Source organism: Syngnathus floridae, chromosome 20, assembly GCF_059516105.1.
Source record: "Syngnathus floridae isolate MCC-2025c chromosome 20, RoL_Sflo_1.0, whole genome shotgun sequence".
NCBI classification, from domain to species: domain Eukaryota; kingdom Metazoa; phylum Chordata; class Actinopteri; order Syngnathiformes; family Syngnathidae; genus Syngnathus; species Syngnathus floridae.
The window spans coordinates 405,797-426,946 of NC_142432.1; the positions used below are offsets into that span (position 1 = coordinate 405,797).

Below are 21,150 nucleotides of genomic sequence, written 5' to 3' on the forward strand. Positions count from 1 at the left end.
GACGCATCCAAGGCAATCCCAGCATCGTCCAGGCACATCCAAGACTGTCCCAGCGCCAATCAGGCGCATCCAAAGTCCATCCGAGGTGGTCCCGGTGTCGTCTAGGCGCAACAAAGGCAGTCCCTGCGTCGTCCAGGAGCATCCAAGGCAGTCTTGCCATAATCCAGGCGCATCCATGACGCATCCGAGGCACATCCTAGGCGGTCCTGGCGTCGTCCAGGCGCAACCAAGGCACATCCAAAGAAGTCCCGGCGTCGTCCAGGGGCATCCAAGGTGCATCCTTGACAGGCACATCAAAAGCACATCCAAGACGGTCCCAGCAACGTCCAGACACATCCAAGGCGGTCCTGGTGTTGTACAGGCGCATCAGAGGCGCATCTGAGGCGCATCCAAGCAGCATCCAAGGCAGTCCCGGCGTTGTCCAGGCGCATACAAGACGCATTCAAGGCAGTCCCGGCGTTTTTCAGGTGAATCCTAGGCGGTCATGGCGTCGTTTAGGCGCAACCAAGGCACATCCAAAGAAGTCCCGGCGTCGTCTAGGCGCAACAAAGGCAGTCCCTGCGTCGTCCAGGAGCATCAAAGGCAGTCTTGCCATAATCCAGGCGCATCCATGACGCATCCGAGGTACATCCTAGGCGGTCCTGGCGTCGTCCAGGCGCAACCAAGGCACATCCAAAGAAGTCCCGGCGTCGTCCAGGGGCATCCAAGGTGCATCCTTGACAGGCACATCAAAAGCACATCCAAGACGGTCCCAGCAACGTCCAGACACATCCAAGGCGGTCCTGGTGTCGTACAGGCGCATCAGAGGCGCATCAGAGGTGCATCCGAGGCGCATCCAAGCAGCATCCAAGGCAGTCCCGGCAAAGTCCAGGCGCATACAAGACGCATTTAAGGCAGTCCCGGCGTTTTTCAGGTGAATCCTAGGCGGTCCTGGCGTCGTTTAAGCGCAACCAAGGCACATCCAAAGAAGTCCCGGCGTCGTCCAGGCGCATCCAAGGCAGTCCCGGTGTCTTCCAGATTCATCCGAAGCATGTCCACGGCGTTACCCGCAGCCGAGCCGCAGCCAAGCCGCAGCCGAGCCGCAGCCCAGCCGCAGCCCAGCCGCAGCCCAGCCGCAGCCCAGCCACAGCCATGCCGCAGCCCAGCCGCAGCCGAGCCGCAGCCCAGCCGCAGCCGAGCCGCAGCCGAGCCGCAGCCGAGCCGCAGCCAAGGCAGTCCCTGCATCATCCAGGCGCATCCAAGGCACATCTAAGGGAGTCCCGGCTTCGTCCAGGGGCATCCAAGGTGCATCCTTAACAGTCCCGTAGTCGTCCAGCCTCATCCAAGGGAGTCCTGGGGTCGTCAGGGCGCATCCAAGCCACATCCAAGACGATGTCGGCGTCGTTCAGGCACATTCAAGGCGGTCCTGGTGTCGCACAGGCGCATCAAACGCGCATCAAAGGCAGTCCCAGCATCGTCTACGCGCATCCAAGGTGGTCCCAATGTCGTCCAGGCGCCACAAAGGCGGTCCCAGGATCGTCCAGGCGCATACAAGGCGGTCCAGGCGTTGTCCAGGCCCATCCAAGGCGTTCCAGAGGTCACTAGACGCATCCAAGGCAATCCCAGCATCGTCCAGGCACATCCAAGACTGTCTTAGCGCCGATCAGGCGCATCCAAAGTCCATCCGAGGTGGTCCCGGTGTCGTCTAGGCGCAACAAAGGCAGTACCTGCGTCGTCCAGGAGCATCCAAGGCAGTCTTGCCATAATCCAGGCGCATCCATGACGCATCCGAGGCACATCCTAGGCGGTCCTGGCGTCGTCCAGGCGCAACCAAGGCACATCCAAAGAAGTCCCGGCGTCATCCAGGGGCATCCAAGGTGCATCCTTGACAGGCACATCAAAAGCACATCCAAGACGGTCCCAGCAACGTCCAGACACATCCAAGGCGGTCCTGGTGTCGTACAGGCGCATCAGAGGCGCATCAGAGGCGCATCCGAGGCGCATCCAAGCAGCATCCAAGGCAGTCCCGGCGTTGTCCAGGCGCATACAAGACGCATTCAAGGCAGTCCCGGCGTTTTTCAGGTGAATCCTAGGCGGTCATGGCGTCGTTTAGGCGCAACCAAGGCACATCCAAAGAAGTCCCGGCGTCGTCTAGGCGCAACAAAGGCAGTCCCTGCGTCGTCCAGGAGCATCAAACGCAGTCTTGCCATAATCCAGGCGCATCCATGACGCATCCGAGGCACATCCTAGGCGGTCCTGGCGTCGTCCAGGCGCAACCAAGGCACATCCAAAGAAGTCCCGGCGTCGTCCAGGGGCATCCAAGGTGCATCCTTGACAGGCACATCAAAAGCACATCCAAGACGGTCCCAGCAACGTCCAGACACATCCAAGGCGGTCCTGGTGTCGTACAGGCGCATCAGAGGCGCATCAGAGGTGCATCCGAGGCGCATCCAAGCAGCATCCAAGGCAGTCCCGGCGTTGTCCAGGCGCATACAAGACGCATTCAAGGCAGTCCCGGCGTTTTTCAGGTGAATCCTAGGCGGTCCTGGCGTCGTTTAGGCGCAACCAAGGCACATCCAAAGAAGTCCCGGCGTCGTCCAGGCGCATCCAAGGCAGTCCCGGTGTCTTCCAGGTTCATCCGAAACATGTCCAAGGCGTAACCCGCAGCCGAGCCGCAGCCGAGCCGCAGCCCAGCCGCAGCAAAGCCGCAGCAAAGCCGCAGCCCAGCCGCAGCCGAGCCGCAGCCCAGCCGCAGCCGAGCCGCAGCCGAGCCGCAGCCGAGCCGCAGCCGAGCCGCAGCCGAGCCGCAGCCAAGGCAGTCCCTGCATCATCCAGGCGCATCCAATGCTCATCTAAGGCAGTCCCTGCATCATCCAGGCGCATCCAAGGCACATCTAAGGGAGTCCTGGCTTCGTCCAGGTGCATACAAGTAGGTCACGGCGTTATCCAGACGCATCCAAGGCAGTCCCGGCTTTGTCCAGGCGCATCCAAGGTGATACCGGCGTCTTTCAGGCCTATCCAAGGCGGTCGCGGCGTCATCCAGGCTCATTCAAGGCAGTCCCTGAGTCATCCAACCTCATCCAAGGAGATCCCGGCGTCGTCCAGGCTCATTCCAAGGCGGTCCAGGCGTCGTCCGGGCGCATCCAAGCCACATCCAAGACGATGTCGGCGTCGTTCAGGCACATTCAAGGCGGTCCTGGTGTCGCACAGGCGCATCAAACGCGCATCAAAGGCAGTCCCAGCATCGTCTACGCGCATCCAAGGTGGTCCCAATGTCGTCCAGGCGCCACAAAGGCGGTCCCAGGATCGTCCAGACGCATACTAGGCGGTCCAGGCGTTGTCCAGGCACATCCAAGGCGTTCCAGAGGTCACTAGACACATCCAAGGCAATCCTAGCATCGTCCAGGCACATCCAAGACTGTCCCAGCGCTGATCAGGCGCATCCAAAGTGCATCCGAGGTGGTCCCGGTGTCGTCTAGGCGCAACAAAGGCAGTCCCTGCGTCGTCCAGGAGCATCCAAGGCAGTCTTGCCATAATCCAGGCGCATCCATGACGCATCCGAGGCACATCCTAGGCGGTCCTGGCGTCGTCCAGGCGCAACCAAGGCACATCTAAAGAAGTCCCGGCGTCGTCCAGGGGCATCCAAGGTGCATCCTTGACAGGCACATCAAAAGCACATCCAAGACGGTCCCAGCAACGTCCAGACACATCCAAGGCGGTCCTGGTGTCGTACAGGCGCATCCGAGGCGCATCAGAGGCGCATCAGAGGCGCATCCGAGGCGCATCCAAGCAGCATCCAAGGCAGTCCCGGCGTTGTCCAGGCTTATACAAGACGCATTCAAGGCAGTCCCGGCGTTTTTCAGGTGAATCCTAGGCGGTCCTGGCGTCGTCCAGGCGCAACCAAGGCACATCCAAAGAAGTCCCGGCGTCGTCCAGGGGCATCCAAGGTGCATCCTTGACAGGCACATCAAAAGCACATCCAAGACGGTCCCAGCAACGTCCAGACACATCCAAGGCGGTCCTGGTGTCGTACAGGCGCATCAGAGGCGCATCAGAGGTGCATCCGAGGCGAATCCAAGCAGCATCCAAGGCAGTCCCGGTGTTGTCCAGGCGCATACAAGACGCATTCAAGGCAGTCCCGGCGTTTTTCAGGTGAATCCTAGGCGGTCCTGGCGTCGTTTAGGCGCAACCAAGGCACATCCAAAGAAGTCCCGGCGTCGTCCAGGCGCATCCAAGGCAGTCCCGGTGTCTTCCAGATTCATCCGAAGCATGTCCAAGGCGTTACCCGCAGCCGAGCCGCAGCCAAGCCGCAGCCGAGCCGCAGCCCAGCCGCAGCCCAGCCGCAGCCCAGCCGCAGCCCAGCCGCAGCCGAGCCGCAGCCGAGCCGCAGCCGAGCCGCAGCCGAGCCGCAGCCAAGGCAGTCCCTGCATCATCCAGGCGCATCCAAGGCACATCTAAGGGAGTCCCGGCTTCGTCCAGGGGCATCCAAGGTGCATCCTTAACAGTCCCGTAGTCGTCCAGCTTCATCCAAGGGAGTCCTGGGGTCGTCCGGGCGCATCCAAGCCACATCCAAGACGATGTCGGCGTCGTTCAGGCACATTCAAGGCGGTCCTGGTGTCGCACAGGCGCATCAAACGCGCATCAAAGGCAGTCCCAGCATCGTCTACGCGCATCCAAGGTGGTCCCAATGTCATCCAGGCGCCACAAAGGCGGTCCCAGGATCGTCCAGGCGCATACAAGGCGGTCCAGGCGTTGTCCAGGCACATCCAAGGCGTTCCAGAGGTCACTAGACGCATCCAAGGCAATCCCAGCATCGTCCAGGCACATCCAAGACTGTCCCAGTGCCGATCAGGCGCATCCAAAGTGCATCCGAGGTGGTCCCGGTGTCGTCTAGGCGCAACAAAGGCAGTCCCTGCGTCGTCCAGGAGCATCCAAGGCAGTCTTGCCATAATCCAGGCGCATCCATGACGCATCCGAGGCACATCCTAGGCGGTCCTGGTGTCGTCCAGGCGCAACCAAGGCACATCCAAAGAAGTCCTGGCGTCGTCCAGGGGCATCCAAGGTGCATCCTTGACAGGCACATCAAAAGCACATCCAAGACGGTCCCAGCAACGTCCAGACACATCCAAGGTGGTCCTGGTGTCGTACAGACGCATCAGAGGCGCATCCGAGGCGCATCCGAGGCGCATCCAAGCAGCATCCAAGGCAGTCCCGGCGTTGTCCAGGCGCATACAAGACGCATTCAAGGCAGTCCCGGCGTTTTTCAGGTGAATCCTAGGCGGTCCTGGCGTCGTTTAGGCGCAACCAAGGCACATCCAAAGAAGTCCCGGCGTCGTCCAGGCGCATCCAAGGCAGTCCCGGTGTCTTCCAGGTTCATCCGAAACATGTCCAAGGCGTAACCCGCAGCCGAGCCGCAGCCGAGCCGCAGCCCAGCCGCAGCAAAGCCGCAGCCCAGCCGCAGCCGAGCCGCAGCCCAGCCGCAGCCGAGCCGCAGCCCAGCCGCAGCCGAGCCGCAGCCGAGCCGCAGCCAAGGCAGTCCCTGCATCATCCAGGCGCATCCAATGCTCATCTAAGGCAGTCCCTGCATCATCCAGGCGCATCCAAGGCACATCTAAGGGAGTACCGGCTTCGTCCAGGTGCATACAAGTAGGTCACGGCGTTATCCAGACGCATCCAAGGCAGTCCCGGCTTTGTCCAGGCGCATCCAAGGTGATACCGGCGTCTTTCAGGCCTATCCAAGGCGGTCGCGGCGTCATCCAGGCTCATTCAAGGCAGTCCCTGAGTCATCCAACCTCATCCAAGGAGATCCCGGCGTCGTCCAGGCTCATTCCAAGGCGGTCCAGGCGTCGTCCGGGCGCATCCAAGCCACATCCAAGACGATGTCGGCGTCGTTCAGGCACATTCAAGGCGGTCCTGGTGTCGCACAGGCGCATCAAACGCACATCAAAGGCAGTTCCAGCATCGTCTACGCGCATCCAAGGTGGTCCCAATGTCGTCCAGGCGCCACAAAGGCGGTCCCAGGATCGTCCAGGCGCATACTAGGCGGTCCAGGCGTTGTCCAGGCACATCCAAGGCGTTCCAGAGGTCACTAGACGCATCCAAGGCAATCCCAGCATCGTCCAGGCACATCCAAGACTGTCCCAGCGCCGATCAGGCGCATCCAAAGTGCATCCGAGGTGGTCCCGGTGTCGTCTAGGCGCAACAAAGGCAGTCCCTGCGTCGTCCAGGAGCATCCAAGGCAGTCTTGCCATAATCCAGGCGCATCCATGACGCATCCGAGGCACATCCTAGGCGGTCCTGGCGTCGTCCAGGCGCAACCAAGGCACATCCAAAGAAGTCCCGGCGTCGTCCAGGGGCATCCAAGGTGCATCCTTGACAGGCACATCAAAAGCACATCCAAGACGGTCCCAGCAACGTCCAGACACATCCAAGGCGGTCCTGGTGTCGTACAGGCGCATCAGAGGCGCATCAGAGGCGCATCAGAGGCGCATCAGAGGCGCATCCGAGGCGCATCCAAGCAGCATCCAAGGCAGTCCCGGCGTTGTCCAGGCGCATACAAGACGCATTCAAGGCAGTCCCGGCGTTTTTCAGGTGAATCCTAGGCGGTCCTGGCGTCGTTTAGGCGCAACCAAGACACATCCAAAGAAGTCCCGGCGTCGTCCAGGGGCATCCAAGGTGCATCCTTGACAGGCACATCAAAAGCACATCCAAGACGGTCCCAGCAACGTCCAGACACATCCAAGGCGGTCCTGGTGTCGTACAGGCGCATCAGAGGCGCATCAGAGGTGCATCCGAGGCGCATCCAAGCAGCATCCAAGGCAGTCCCGGTGTTGTCCAGGCGCATACAAGACGCATTCAAGGCAGTCCCGGCGTTTTTCAGGTGAATCCTAGGCGGTCCTGGTGTCGTTTAGGCGCAACCAAGGCACATCCAAAGAAGTCCCGGCGTCGTCCAGGCGCATCCAAGGCGGTCCTGGTGTCTTCCAGATTTATCCGAAGCATGTCCAAGGCGTTACCCGCAGCCGAGCCGCAGCCAAGCCGCAGCCGAGCCGCAGCCCAGCCGCAGCCCAGCCGCAGCCGAGCCGCAGCCGAGCCGCAGCCGAGCCGCAGCCGAGCCGCAGCCGAGCCGCAGCCGAGCCGCAGCCGAGCCGCAGCCGAGCCGCAGCCAAGGCAGTCCCTGCATCATCCAGGCGCATCCAAGGCACATCTAAGGGAGTCCCGGCTTCGTCCAGGGGCATCCAAGGTGCATCCTTAACAGTCCCGTAGTCGTCCAGCCTCATCCAAGGGAGTCCTGGGGTCGTCCGGGCGCATCCAAGCCACATCCAAGACGATGTCGGCGTCGTTCAGGCACATTCAAGGCGGTCCTGGTGTCGCGCAGGCGCATCAAACGCGCATCAAAGGCAGTCCCAGCATCGTCTACGCGCATCCAAGGTGGTCCCAATGTCGTCCAGGCGCCACAAAGGCGGTCCCAGGATCGTCCAGGCGCATACAAGGCGGTCCAGGCGTTGTCCAGGCACATCCAAGGCGTTCCAGAGGTCACTAGACGCATCCAAGGCAATCCCAGCATCGTCCAGGCACATCCAAGACTGTCCCAGCGCCGATCAGGCGCATCCAAAGTGCATCCGAGGTGGTCCCGGTGTCGTCTAGGCGCAACAAAGGCAGTCCCTGCGTCGTCCAGGAGCATCCAAGGCAGTCTTGCCATAATCCAGGCGCATCCATGACGCATCCGAGGCACATCCTAGGCGGTCCTGGCGTCGTCCAGGCGCAACCAAGGCACATCCAAAGAAGTCCCGGCGTCGTCCAGGGGCATCCAAGGTGCATCCTTGACAGGCACATCAAAAGCACATCCAAGACGGTCCCAGCAACGTCCAGACACATCCAAGGCGGTCCTGGTGTCGTACAGGCGCATCAGAGGTGCATCCGAGGCGCATCCAAGCAGCATCCAAGGCAGTCCCGGTGTTGTCCAGGCGCATACAAGACGCATTCAAGGCAGTCCCGGCGTTTTTCAGGTGAATCCTAGGCGGTCCTGGCGTCGTTTAAGCGCAACCAATGCACATCCAAAGAAGTCCCGGCGTCGTCCAGGCGCATCCAAGGCGGTCCCGGTGTCTTCCAGATTTATCCGAAGCATGTCCAAGGCGTTACCCGCAGCCGAGCCGCAGCCAAGCCGCAGCCGAGCCGCAGCCCAGCCGCAGCCCAGCCGCAGCCGAGCCGCAGCCGAGCCGCAGCCGAGCCGCAGCCGAGCCGCAGCCGAGCCGCAGCCGAGCCGCAGCCGAGCCGCAGCCAAGGCAGTCCCTGCATCATCCAGGCGCATCCAATGCTCATCTAAGGCAGTCCCTGCATCATCCAGGCGCATCCAAGGCACATCTAAGGGAGTCCCGGCTTCGTCCAGGTGCATACAAGTAGGTCACGGCGTTATCCAGACGCATCCAAGGCAGTCCCGGCTTTGTCCAGGCGCATCCAAGGTGATACCGGCGTCTTTCAGGCCTATCCAAGGCGGTCGCGGCGTCATCCAGGCTCATTCAAGGCAGTCCCTGAGTCATCCAACCTCATCCAAGGAGATCCCGGCGTCGTCCAGGCTCATTCCAAGGCGGTCCAGGCGTCGTCCGGGCGCATCCAAGCCACATCCAAGACGATGTCGGCGTCGTTCAGGCACATTCAAGGCGGTCCTGGTGTCGCACAGGCGCATCAAACGCGCATCAAAGGCAGTCCCAGCATCGTCTACGCGCATCCAAGGTGGTCCCAATGTCGTCCAGGCGCCACAAAGGCGGTCCCAGGATCGTCCAGGCGCATACTAGGCGGTCCAGGCGTTGTCCAGGCACATCCAGGGCGTTCCAGAGGTCACTGGACGCATCCAAGGCAATCCTAGCATCGTCCAGGCACATCCAAGACTGTCCCAGCGCCGATCAGGCGCATCCAAAGTGCATCCGAGGTGGTCCCGGTGTCGTCTAGGCGCAACAAAGGCAGTCCCTGCGTCGTCCAGGAGCATCCAAGGCAGTCTTGCCATAATCCAGGCGCATCCACGACACATCCGAGGCACATCCTAGGCGGTCCTGGCGTCGTCCAGGCGCAACCAAGGCACATCCAAAGAAGTCCCGGCGTCGTCCAGGGGCATCCAAGGTGCATCCTTGACAGGCACATCAAAAGCACATCCAAGACGGTCCCAGCAACGTCCAGACACATCCAAGGCGGTCCTGGTGTCGTACAGGCGCATCAGAGGCGCATCAGAGGCGCATCACAGGCGCATCCGAGGCGCATCCAAGGCAGTCCCGGCGTTGTCCAGGCGCATACAAGACGCATTCAAGGCAGTGCCGGCGTTTTTCAGGTGAATCCTAGGCGGTCCTGGCGTCGTTTAGGCGCAACCAAAGCACATCCAAAGAAGTCCCGGCGTCGTCCAGGGGCATCCAAGGTGCATCCTTGACAGGCACATCAAAAGCACATCCAAGATGGTCCCAGCAACGTCCAGACACATCCAAGGCGGTCCTGGTGTCGTACAGGCGCATCAGAGGCGCATCAGAGGTGCATCCGAGGCGAATCCAAGCAGCATCCAAGGCAGTCCCGGTGTTGTCCAGGCGCATACAAGACGCATTCAAGGCAGTCCCGGCGTTTTTCAGGTGAATCCTAGGTGGTCCTGGCGTCGTTTAGGCGCAACCAAGGCACATCCAAAGAATTCCCGGCGTCGTCCAGGCGCATCCAAGGCGGTCCCGGTGTCTTCCAGTTTTATCCGAATCATGTCCAAGGCGTTACCCGCAGCCGAGCCGCAGCCAAGCCGCAGCCGAGCCGCAGCCCAGCCGCAGCCCAGCCGCAGCCCAGCCGCAGCCGAGCCGCAGCCGAGCCGCAGCCGAGCCGCAGCCGAGCCGCAGCCGAGCCGCAGCCAAGGCGGTCCCTGCGTTGTCCAGGCGCATACAAGACGCATTCAAGGCAGTCCCGGTGTTTTTCAGGTGAATCCTAGGCGGTCCTGGCGTCGTTTAGGCGCAACCAAGGCACATCCAAAGAAGTCCCGGCGTCGTCTAGGCGCAACAAAGGCAGTCCCTGCGTCGTCCAGGAGCATCAAAGGCAGTCTTGCCATAATCCAGGCGCATCCATGACGCATCCGAGGCACATCCTAGGCGGTCCTGGCGTCGTCCAGGCGCAACCAAGGCACATCCAAAGAAGTCCCGGCGTCGTCCAGGGGCATCCAAGGTGCATCCTTGACAGGCACATCAAAAGCACATCCAAAACGGTCCCAGCAACGTCCAGACACATCCAAGGCGGTCCTGGTGTCGTACAGGCGCATCAGAGGCGAATCAGAGGCGCATCCGAGGCGCATCCAAGCAGCATCCAAGGCAGTCCCGGCGTTGTCCAGGCGCATACAAGACGCATTCAAGGCAGTCCCGGCGTTTTTCAGGTGAATCCTAGGCGGTCCTGGCGTCGTTTAGGCGCAACCAAGGCACATCCAAAGAAGTCCCGGCGTCGTCCAGGCGCATCCAAGGCAGTCCCGGTGTCTTCCAGATTCATCCGAAGCATGTCCAAGGCGTTACCAGCAGCCGAGCCGCAGCCAAGCCGCAGCCGAGCCGCAGCCCAGCCGCAGCCCAGCCGCAGCCCAGCCGCAGCCGAGCCGCAGCCGAGCCGCAGCCGAGCCGCAGCCGAGCCGCAGCCGAGCCGCAGCCAAGGCAGTCCCTGCATCATCCAGGCGCATCCAAGGCACATCTAAGGGAGTCCCGGCTTCGTCCAGGGGCATCCAAGGTGCATCCTTAACAGTCCCGTAGTCGTCCAGCCTCATCCAAGGGAGTCCTGGGGTCGTCCGGGCGCATCCAAGCCACATCCAAGACGATGTCGGCGTCGTTCAGGCACATTCAAGGCGGTCCTGGTGTCGCACAGGCGCATCAAACGCGCATCAAAGGCAGTCCCAGCATCGTCTACGCGCATCCAAGGTGGTCCCAATGTCGTCGAGGCGCCACAAAGGCGGTCCCAGGATCGTCCAGGCGCATACAAGGCGGTCCAGGCGTTGTCCAGGCACATCCAAGGCGTTCCAGAGGTCACTAGACGCATCCAAGGCAATCCCAGCATCGTCCAGGCACATCCAAGACTGTCCCAGCGCAACAAAGGCAGTCCCTGCGTCGTCCAGGAGCATCCAAGGCAGTCTTGCCATAATCCAGGCGCATCCATGACGCATCCGAGGCACATCCTAGGCGGTCCTGGTGTCGTCCAGGCGCAACCAAGGCACATCCAAAGAAGTCCTGGCGTCGTCCAGGGGCATCCAAGGTGCATCCTTGACAGGCACATCAAAAGCACATCCAAGACGGTCCCAGCAACGTCCAGACACATCCAAGGCGGTCCTGGTGTCGTACAGGCGCATCAGAGGCGCATCAGAGGCGCATCCGAGGCGCATCCAAGCAGCATCCAAGGCAGTCCCGGCGTTGTCCAGGCGCATACAAGACGCATTCAAGGCAGTCCCGGCGTTTTTCAGGTGAATCCTAGGCGGTCATGGCGTCGTTTAGGCGCAACCAAGGCACATCCAAGGCAGTCCCGGCGTTGTCCAGGCGCATACAAGACGCATTCAAGGCAGTCCCTGCGTCGTCCAGGAGCATCCAAGGCAGTCTTGCCATAATCCAGGCGCATCCATGACGCATCCGAGGCACATCCTAGGCGGTCCTGGCGTCGTCCAGGCGCAACCAAGGCACATCTAAAGAAGTCCCGGCGTCGTCCAGGGGCATCCAAGGTGCATCCTTGACAGGCACATCAAAAGCACATCCAAGACGGTCCCAGCAACGTCCAGACACATCCAAGGCGGTCCTGGTGTCGTACAGGCGCATCCGAGGCGCATCAGAGGCGCATCCGAGGCGCATCCAAGCAGCATCCAAGGCAGTCCCGGCGTTGTCCAGGCTTATACAAGACGCATTCAAGGCAGTCCCGGCGTTTTTCAGGTGAATCCTAGGCGGTCCTGGCGTCGTCCAGGCGCAACCAAGGCACATCCAAAGAAGTCCCGGCGTCGTCCAGGGGCATCCAAGGTGCATCCTTGACAGACACATCAAAAGCACATCCAAGACGGTCCCAGCAACGTCCAGACACATCCAAGGCGGTCCTGGTGTCGTACAGGCGCATCAGAGGCGCATCAGAGGTGCATCCGAGGCGAATCCAAGCAGCATCAAAGGCAGTCCCGGTGTTGTCCAGGCGCATACAAGACGCATTCAAGGCAGTCCCGGCGTTTTTCAGGTGAATCCTAGGCGGTCCTGGCGTCGTTTAGGCGCAACCAAGGCACATCCAAAGAAGTCCCGGCGTCGTCCAGGCGCATCCAAGGCAGTCCCGGTGTCTTCCAGATTCATCCGAAGCATGTCCAAGGCGTTACCCGCAGCCGAGCCGCAGCCAAGCCGCAGCCGAGCCGCAGCCCAGCCGCAGCCCAGCCGCAGCCCAGCCGCAGCCCAGCCGCAGCCGAGCCGCAGCCGAGCCGCAGCCGAGCCGCAGCCGAGCCGCAGCCGAGCCGCAGCCAAGGCAGTCCCTGCATCATCCAGGCGCATCCAAGGCACATCTAAGGGAGTCCCGGCTTCGTCCAGGGGCATCCAAGGTGCATCCTTAACAGTCCCGTAGTCGTCCAGCCTCATCCAAGGGAGTCCTGGGGTCGTCCGGGCGCATCCAAGCCACATCCAAGACGATGTCGGCGTCGTTCAGGCACATTCAAGGCGGTCCTGGTGTCGCACAGGCGCATCAAAGGCGCATCAAACGCGCATCAAAGGCAGTCCCAGCATCGTCTACGCGCATCCAAGGTGGTCCCAATGTCGTCCAGGCGCCACAAAGGCGGTCCCAGGATCGTCCAGGCGCATACAAGGCGGTCCAGGCGTTGTCCAGGCACATCCAAGGCGTTCCAGAGGTCACTAGACGCATCCAAGGCAATCCCAGCATCGTCCAGGCACATCCAAGACTGTCCCAGCGCCGATCAGGCGCATCCAAAGTGCATCCGAGGTGGTCCCGGTGTCGTCTAGGCGCAACAAAGGCAGTCCCTGCGTCGTCCAGGAGCATCCAAGGCAGTCTTGCCATAATCCAGGCGCATCCATGACGCATCCGAGGCACATCCTAGGCGGTCCTGGTGTCGTCCAGGCGCAACCAAGGCACATCCAAAGAAGTCCTGGCGTCGTCCAGGGGCATCCAAGGTGCATCCTTGACAGGCACATCAAAAGCACATCCAAGACGGTCCCAGCAACGTCCAGACACATCCAAGGTGGTCCTGGTGTCGTACAGACGCATCAGAGGCGCATCCGAGGCGCATCCGAGGCGCATCCAAGCAGCATCCAAGGCAGTCCCGGCGTTGTCCAGGCGCATACAAGACGCATTCAAGGCAGTCCCGGCGTTTTTCAGGTGAATCCTAGGCGGTCCTGGCGTCGTTTAGGCGCAACCAAGGCACATCCAAAGAAGTCCCGGCGTCGTCCAGGCGCATCCAAGGCAGTCCCGGTGTCTTCCAGGTTCATCCGAAACATGTCCAAGGCGTAACCCGCAGCCGAGCCGCAGCCGAGCCGCAGCCCATCCGCAGCAAAGCCGCAGCCCAGCCGCAGCCGAGCCGCAGCCGAGCCGCAGCCGAGCCGCAGCCGAGCCGCAGCCGAGCCGCAGCCGAGCCGCAGCCAAGGCAGTCCCTGCATCATCCAGGCGCATCCAAGGCTCATCTAAGGCAGTCCCTGCATCATCCAGGCGCATCCAAGGCACATCTAAGGGAGTCCCGGCTTCGTCCAGGTGCATACAAGTAGGTCACGGCGTGATCCAGACGCATCCAAGGCAGTCCCGGCTTTGTCCAGGCGCATCCAAGGTGATACTGGCGTCTTTCAGGCCTATCCAAGACGGTCGCGGCGTCATCCAGGCTCATCCAAGGCAGTCCCTGAGTCATCCAACCTCATCCAAGGAGATCCCGGCGTCGTCCAGGCTCATTCCAAGGCGGTCCAGGCGTTGTCCGGGCGCATTCAAGCCACATCCAAGACGATGTCGGCGTCGTTCAGGCACATTCAAGGCGGTCCTGGTGTCGCACAGGCGCATCAAACGCGCATCAGAGGCAGTCCCAGCATCGTCTACGCGCATCCAAGGTGGTCCCAATGTCGTCCAGGCGCCACAAAGGCGGTCCCGGGATCGTCCAGGCGCATACAAGGCGGTCCAGGCGTTGTCCAGGCACATCCAAGGCGTTCCAGAGGTCACTAGACGCATCCAAGGCAATCCCAGCATCGTCCAGGCACATCCAAGACTGTCCCAGCGCCGATCAGGCGCATCCAAAGTGCATCCGAGGTGGTCCCGGTGTCGTCTAGGCGCAACAAAGGCAGTCCCTGCGTCGTCCAGGAGCATCCAAGGCAGTCTTGCCATAATCCAGGCGCATCCATGACGCATCCGAGGCACATCCTAGGCGTTCCTGGCTTCGTCCAGGCGCAACCAAGGCACATCCAAAGAAGTCCCGGCGTCGTCCAGGGGCATCCAAGGTGCATCCTTGACAGGCACATCAAAAGCACATCCAAGATGGTCCCAGCAACGTCCAGACACATCCAAGGCGGTCCTGGTGCCGTACAGGCGCATCAGAGGCGCATTCGAGGCGCATCTAAGCAGCATCCAAGGCAGTCCCGGCGTTGTCCAGGCGCATACAAGACGCATTCAAGGCAGTCCCGGCGTTTTTCAGGTGAATCCTAGGCGGTCCTGGCGTCGTTTAGGCGCAACCAAGGCACATCCAAAGAAGTCCCGGCGTCGTCCAGGGGCATCCAAGGTGCATCCTTGACAGGCACATTAAAAGCACATCCAAGACGGTCCCAGCAACGTCCAGACACATCCAAGGCGGTCCTGGTGTCGTACAGGCGCATCAGAGGCGCATCAGAGGTGCATCCGAGGCGCATCCAAGCAGCATCCAAGGCAGTCCCGGCGTTGTCCAGGCGCATACAAGACGCATTCAAGGCAGTCCCGGCGTTTTTCAGGTAAATCCTAGGCGGTCCTGGCGTCGTTTAGGCGCAACCAAGGTACATCCAAAGAAGTCCCGGCGTCGTCCAGGCGCATCCAAGGCAGTCCCGGTGTCTTCCAGATTCATCCGAAGCATGTCCTAGGCGTTACCCGCAGCCGAGCCGCAGCCAAGCCGCAGCCGAGCCGCAGCCCAGCCACAGCCCAGCCGCAGCCCAGCCGCAGCCGAGCCGCAGCCGAGCCGCAGCCGAGCCGCAGCCGAGCCGCAGCCGAGCCGCAGCCGAGCCGCAGCCAAGGCAGTCTCTGCATCATCCAGGCGCATCCAAGGCACATCTAAGGGAGTCCCGGCTTCGTCCAGGGGCATCCAAGGTGCATCCTTAACAGTCCCGTAGTCGTCCAGCCTCATCCAAGGGAGTCCTGGGGTCGTCCGGGCGCATCCAAGCCACATCCAAGACGATGTCGGCGTCGTTCAGGCACATTCAAGGCGGTCCTGGTGTCTCACAGGCGCATCAAACGCGCATCAAAGGCAGTCCCAGCATCGTCTACACGCATCCAAGGTGGTCCCAAATGTCGTCCAGGCGCCACAAAGGCGGTCCCAGGATAATCCAGGCGCATACAAGGCGGTCCAGGCGTTGTCCAGGCACATCCAAGGCGTTCCAGAGGTCACTAGACGCATCCAAGGCAATCCCAGCATCGTCCAGGCACATCCAAGACTGTCCCAGCGCCGATCAGGCGCATCCAAAGTGCATCCGAGGTGGTCCCGGTGTCGTCTAGGCGCAACAAAGGCAGTCCCTGCGTCGTCCAGGAGCATCCAAGGCAGTCTTGCCATAATCCAGGCGCATCCATGACGCATCCGAGGCACATCCTAGGCGGTCCTGGCGTCGTCCAGGCGCAACCAAGGCACATCCAAAGAAGTCCCGGCGTCGTCCAGGGGCATCCAAGGTGCATCCTTGACAGGCACATCAAAAGCACATCCAAGACGGTCCCAGCAACGTCCAGACACATCCAAGGCGGTCCTGGTGTCGTACAGGCGCATCAGAGGCGCATCAGAGGCGCATCCGAGGCGCATCCAAGCAGCATCCAAGGCAGTCCCGGCGTTGTCCAGGCGAATACAAGACGCATTCAAGGCAGTCCCGGCGTTTTTCAGGTGAATCCTAGGCGGTCCTGGCGTCGTATAGGCGCAACCAAGGCACATCCAAAGAAGTCCCGGCGTCGTCCAGGGGCATCCAAGGTGCATCCTTGACAGGCACATCAAAAGCACATCCAAGACGGTCCCAGCAACGTCCAGACACATCCAAGGCGGTCCTGGTGTCGTACAGGCGCATCAGAGGCGCATCAGAGGTGCATCCGAGGCGCATCCAAGCAGCATCCAAGGCAGTCCCGGTGTTGTCCAGGCGCATACAAGACGCATTCAAGGCAGTCCCGGCGTTTTTCAGGTGAATCCTAGGCGGTCCTGGCGTCGTTTAGGCGCAACCAAGGCACATCCAAAGAAGTCCCGGCGTCGTCCAGGCACATCCAAGGCGGTCCCGGTGTCTTCCAGATTTATCCGAAGCATGTCCAAGGCGTTACCCGCAGCCGAGCCGCAGCCAAGCCGCAGCCGAGCCGCAGCCCAGCCGCAGCCCAGCCGCAGCCCAGCCGCAGCCCAGCCGCAGCCCAGCCGCAGCCGAGCCGCAGCCGAGCCGCAGCCGAGCCGCAGCCGAGCCGCAGCCGAGCCGCAGCCAAGGCAGTCCCTTCATCATCCAGGCGCATCCAAGGCACATCTAAGGGAGTCCCGGCTTCGTCCAGGGGCATCCAAGGTGCATCCTTAACAGTCCCGTAGTCGTCCAGCCTCATCCAAGGGAGTCCTGGGGTCGTCCGGGCGCATCCAAGCCACATCCAAGACGATGTCGGCGTCGTTCAGGCACATTCAAGGCGGTCCTGGTGTCGCGCAGGCGCATCAAACGCGCATCAAAGGCAGTCCCAGCATCGTCTACACGCATCCAAGGTGGTCCCAATGTCGTCCAGGCGCCACAAAGACGGTCCCAGGATCATCCAGGCGCATACAAGGCGGTCCAGGCGTTGTCCAGGCACATCCAAGGCGTTCCAGAGGTCACTAGACGCATCCAAGGCAATCCCAGCATCGTCCAGGCACATCCAAGACGGTCCCAGTGTCGTCCAGGCGCATCCAAGGGGGTCTCAGAATTATCTAGGCGCCTTGGCATCGTCCAGGCGCACCAAAGGCGGTCCCGGCGACGTCCAGGCGCAAGCAAGGCGGTCCAGGTGTCGTCCAAACGCAACCAAGGCGGTCCCGGCGTCGTCCATACGCATCCAAGGTGATCTCGCTTTAGTCCAGGCGCATCCATGACGCATCCAAGGCGGTCCCAGTGTCATCCAGGCGCATCCAAGGCGGTCCAAGCATCATCCAGGCGCATCCAAGGTGATCCCGGCTCCATCCAGGCGCATACAAGGCGCATCCCAGGCGGTTCCTGCATCGTCCAGGCGCATGCAAGATGGTCCGTTCCTCTTCCAGGCATGTCCAAGGTGCATTCAAGGCGGTCCAAGCGTCGTCCAGGTACATCCCAGGCAGTTCTGACGTCGTCCAGGCACACCTAAGGCTGTACCGGAGTCATCCAGGAGCATCAGACGCGCTCCTGGTTTTGTCCAGGCCCACACAAGGCTGCCCCGGCGTCGTCCAGGCGCATACAAGGCGGTCCCGGTTTCGTCCAGGCGCAACCAAGGCCGTCCCAGCGTCGTCCAGGCGCATGCAAGGCAGTCCTGGCTTCGTCCAGCTCCATCCAAGACAGTCTCGGCTTCGTCCAGCTGCATCCAAGGCAGTCTTGGCATGGTCCAGGTGCATCCAAAGTGATCCCGGCATCGTCTAGGCGGGTACAAGGTGGTCCCAGCGTCTTCCAGGCACATCCAGGGCAGTCCTGGCATCGTCTGGGCACATCCAAGGTTGTCCTGGCGTCGATTAGGTGCATCCAAGGTGCATCCGAGGCACATTTCAAGCCACATTTCAAGTCGTCTAGGGGCATCCTAGGTGGTCCTGGTGTCGTCCAAGGGTATCCAAGGCGCATCCAAGGTGGTCTTGGTGTTTTACAGGCGCATCCAATGTGGTCCAAGCATTGTCGAGGCGCATCTAAGGTGATCCCGGCGTCATCCAGAAGCATCCAAAGTGATCCCGCCGTCGTCCAGGCGCATCCAAGCTGAGCTTGGCGTCAACCAGGCGCATTCAAATCTGTCCCGGCGTCATCCAGGCGCATCCAAGGCTTTCCCGGCGTCGTCCAGGCACATCCAAGGCAGTCCCAGCGGCGTCCAGGCGCATTCAAGGCGGTCTCCGCGTTGTCCTGGTGCATCCAAAGCATATCCAAGGCGGTCCCGGCCTCGCCCAGGCGCATTCAAGGCGCATCCAAGGCAGTCCTGGCATTGTCCAGGCGCATCCAAGGCAATCCTGGCGTCGTCCAGGCGCATACAAGCCGGACTCGGTGTCGTCCAAGCGCATCCAGTGCGATCCCAGCTCCATCCAGGTGCATCCAAGGGGGTCCCGGCGTCGTCCAGGCGCATACAAGGTGGTTCTCCGGCGTTGTCCAGGCGTGACCAAGGCGATCCCAGTGTCCAAGCACATCCGAGGCGCATTCAAGGCAATTTCAAGGCTCATCCAAGGCAGTTCTGACGCATTCGAAGCAGTCCTGGCTTCATCCAGGAAATTCCAAGGCAGCGTACCAAATTGCTCAGTGCAACAACAACAAAAAAAACACCATTGCATAAGACCTACCTGCAGTCGTGGATATGGTCTCCGTCATGCTGCCTCATTTACATTAAAAAAGAAATCATTTTATTTACTTTTGCATTGCATAAGACCTACCTGCAGTCGTGGATATGGTCTCCGTCATGCTGCCTCATTTACATTAAAAAAGAAATCATTTTATTTACTTTTGTTTTGTAGGATATGATGTTTTAAATATTGTGCCCCTTACTTTGAATTTAATATTAATTATTGCTGTTATTTCATTTAATATTATGTTTGCTCATTATTTTATTGTATTTTCTTCAGCATTCAGCAGTTGGTCAAGAATGTTTAGAGTTTAAAAATTCATAATTTATTTTTTAATTTCAGGCAAAGTGATGCACATTCAATCTGTTTTGTTAGACACAAAAACAATGTTATAATAAAGTTATTCTTTACTGTAAGTTGATCTTTCCTTTTTATTTAATTTTGTTTGCTTTAATCATTGAAGAATCATTAAAGTTTAATGTTAATAAGGGTACAAGCGTGGGGGGCTCAAAATGTTTTTTTCTCCCTGGGGGGCATCAGGGAATTGATTGAGCAGCACTGAACTAAGCACAGGCGCAGGGCAGGGGTGGGCAGGGTAGGCCAGGGCAGGGCAATGTTATGTTTATATTATGTTTGCTCATTATTTTATTGTATTTTCTTCAGCATTCAGCAGTTGGTCAAGAATGTTTAGAGTTTAAAAATTCATAATTTATTTTTTAATTTCAGGCAAAGTGATGCACATTCAATCTGTTTTGTTAGACACAAAAACAATGTTATAATAAAGTTATTCTTTACTGTAAGTTGATCTTTCCTTTATATTTAATTTTGTTTGCTTTAATCATTGAAGAATCATTAAAGTTTAATGTTAATAAGGGTACAAGCGTGGGGGGCTCAAAATGTTTTTTTGTCCCTGGGGGCATCAGGGAATTGATTGAGCAGCACTGAACTAAGCGCAGGCGCAGGGCATGGCAGGGCAGGGCAGGGCAGGGCAGGGGTGGGGTGGGCAGGGTAGGGCAGGGTAGGGCAAGGGTGGGCAGTTTCAACCAGATGCGGGCACATGACATAGCCGCACACAAAAGACTTATGCTAGTTGCGTTAATCTGTCGATGGTGTTTTCCACCATTGATGCGTTGGCATCAAGCTAACCAACCTTAGCATTCATCACATTTTCTTCACATACTGTGTCAAATCTGTATTGGGTGGTTCGCAGCCACCAAAATATTTGAGCCACTAAGCTTCAATCAGTTTTTGGTATACATAATATATTGTATGCTGTGAGTATTGTTATATTTTCTGCCTACAAGTGTTGCTGCCAAGTTTGTGTTCAAATATCAGTGATATATTGGAGTTATAATGACTGTAACATTAATCTAGAATTGTTAGCATGGTTGTGTTAGTCTGTCGATGGTGTTTTCCATAATGCGTTAGCATCAAGCTAACCAAGCTTAGCATTCATCACATTTTCTTCACACACTGTGTCAAATCTGTATTGGGTGGTTCGCAATCACCAAAATATTTGAGCCGCTAAGCTTCAATCACTTTTTAGTATACATAATATATGCCTCTGAGTTTAGTTATATTTTCTGCCTACAAGTGTTGCTGTAAAGTTTGTGTTCAAATATCAGTTATATTGGAGTTATATGACTGCAACATTAATCTAGAATTGTTAGCATTGTATGTTAGCATTAAGCTCAGACAAAACTAAAACATCCGGCCGGGAGTTGCTAAAATACTTGTCGTACAGTGTGACTTTTGTAAATGAGAAATAATGACTTACTTGTTGCTGTTCTTCTCAAGTATTCAGATCATAATGGCTGACGTAATTTTTGGAACTCCAAATGAACATATGGAATTTACAGTAGACCATTGAAAGGCAGGCAAATGCAACTCGTGCAGCCCCCTAAAAAAAATGACAAAAGGAAAATAGTTCATTTAATTTATTTTTTACGTTATAAAAACCTACAGTCATAGCATAATTGAAAAGAATGTAAAGAATTAAATAAAAACAGCTTGCACATAATGATTTCATGCTTGTAACAGACTTGAGCCTATATATGGTCTGCAGAAACGAGCTCTAAGAGTAATATGTTGTGTACATCCGAAACGTTCATCTCAGCCTCTTTTTACTCAGCTAAGTATCCTCACTGTTTTTCAAGTCAATCATCTTCAAATTGGTCTCTTGCTTCATGGCTCATTGGGGAGAACCCTTCCCCTATTTTTTCATAACTTATTTAGACAGAATTCTTAGGTCCATAATTACCCCACATGCAGCTCAAATGACCTCAGACCACCAATAGCCCGTACAGCCCAAACTCAATTTAACATACTAGGCTACAGAGGGTCAAAGATTTACAATTCGCTTCCACTATTTTTATGGGACTTTTCTCACCAATTTAAGAAGGCTCTGAAATCACTTATCTTAGAGACTAAATACTTTCCATATGGTATGCTAAATGAACCTGGCTGGATCCATTCATTATTCTCTTTAGTTATAGTTTTGGTGTGCTTTTTCCCTATTGTTGTATGCCTTA

The 21,150-nt window shown here is 58.5% G+C and overlaps 1 protein-coding gene across 1 annotated transcript in view; it reads right to left on the bottom strand.

Moving 5' to 3' along the window:
• Positions 1 to 21,150, bottom strand: part of LOC148380585 (uncharacterized) — a 51,545-nt gene that overhangs the window by 22,829 nt on the left and 7,566 nt on the right. Inside the window, exon 8 of the mRNA XM_088363415.1 lies at positions 20,397 to 20,519. The gene's annotated coding sequence lies outside the window, so the exon portion shown is untranslated. The remainder of the gene's footprint in view (positions 1 to 20,396; positions 20,520 to 21,150) is intronic.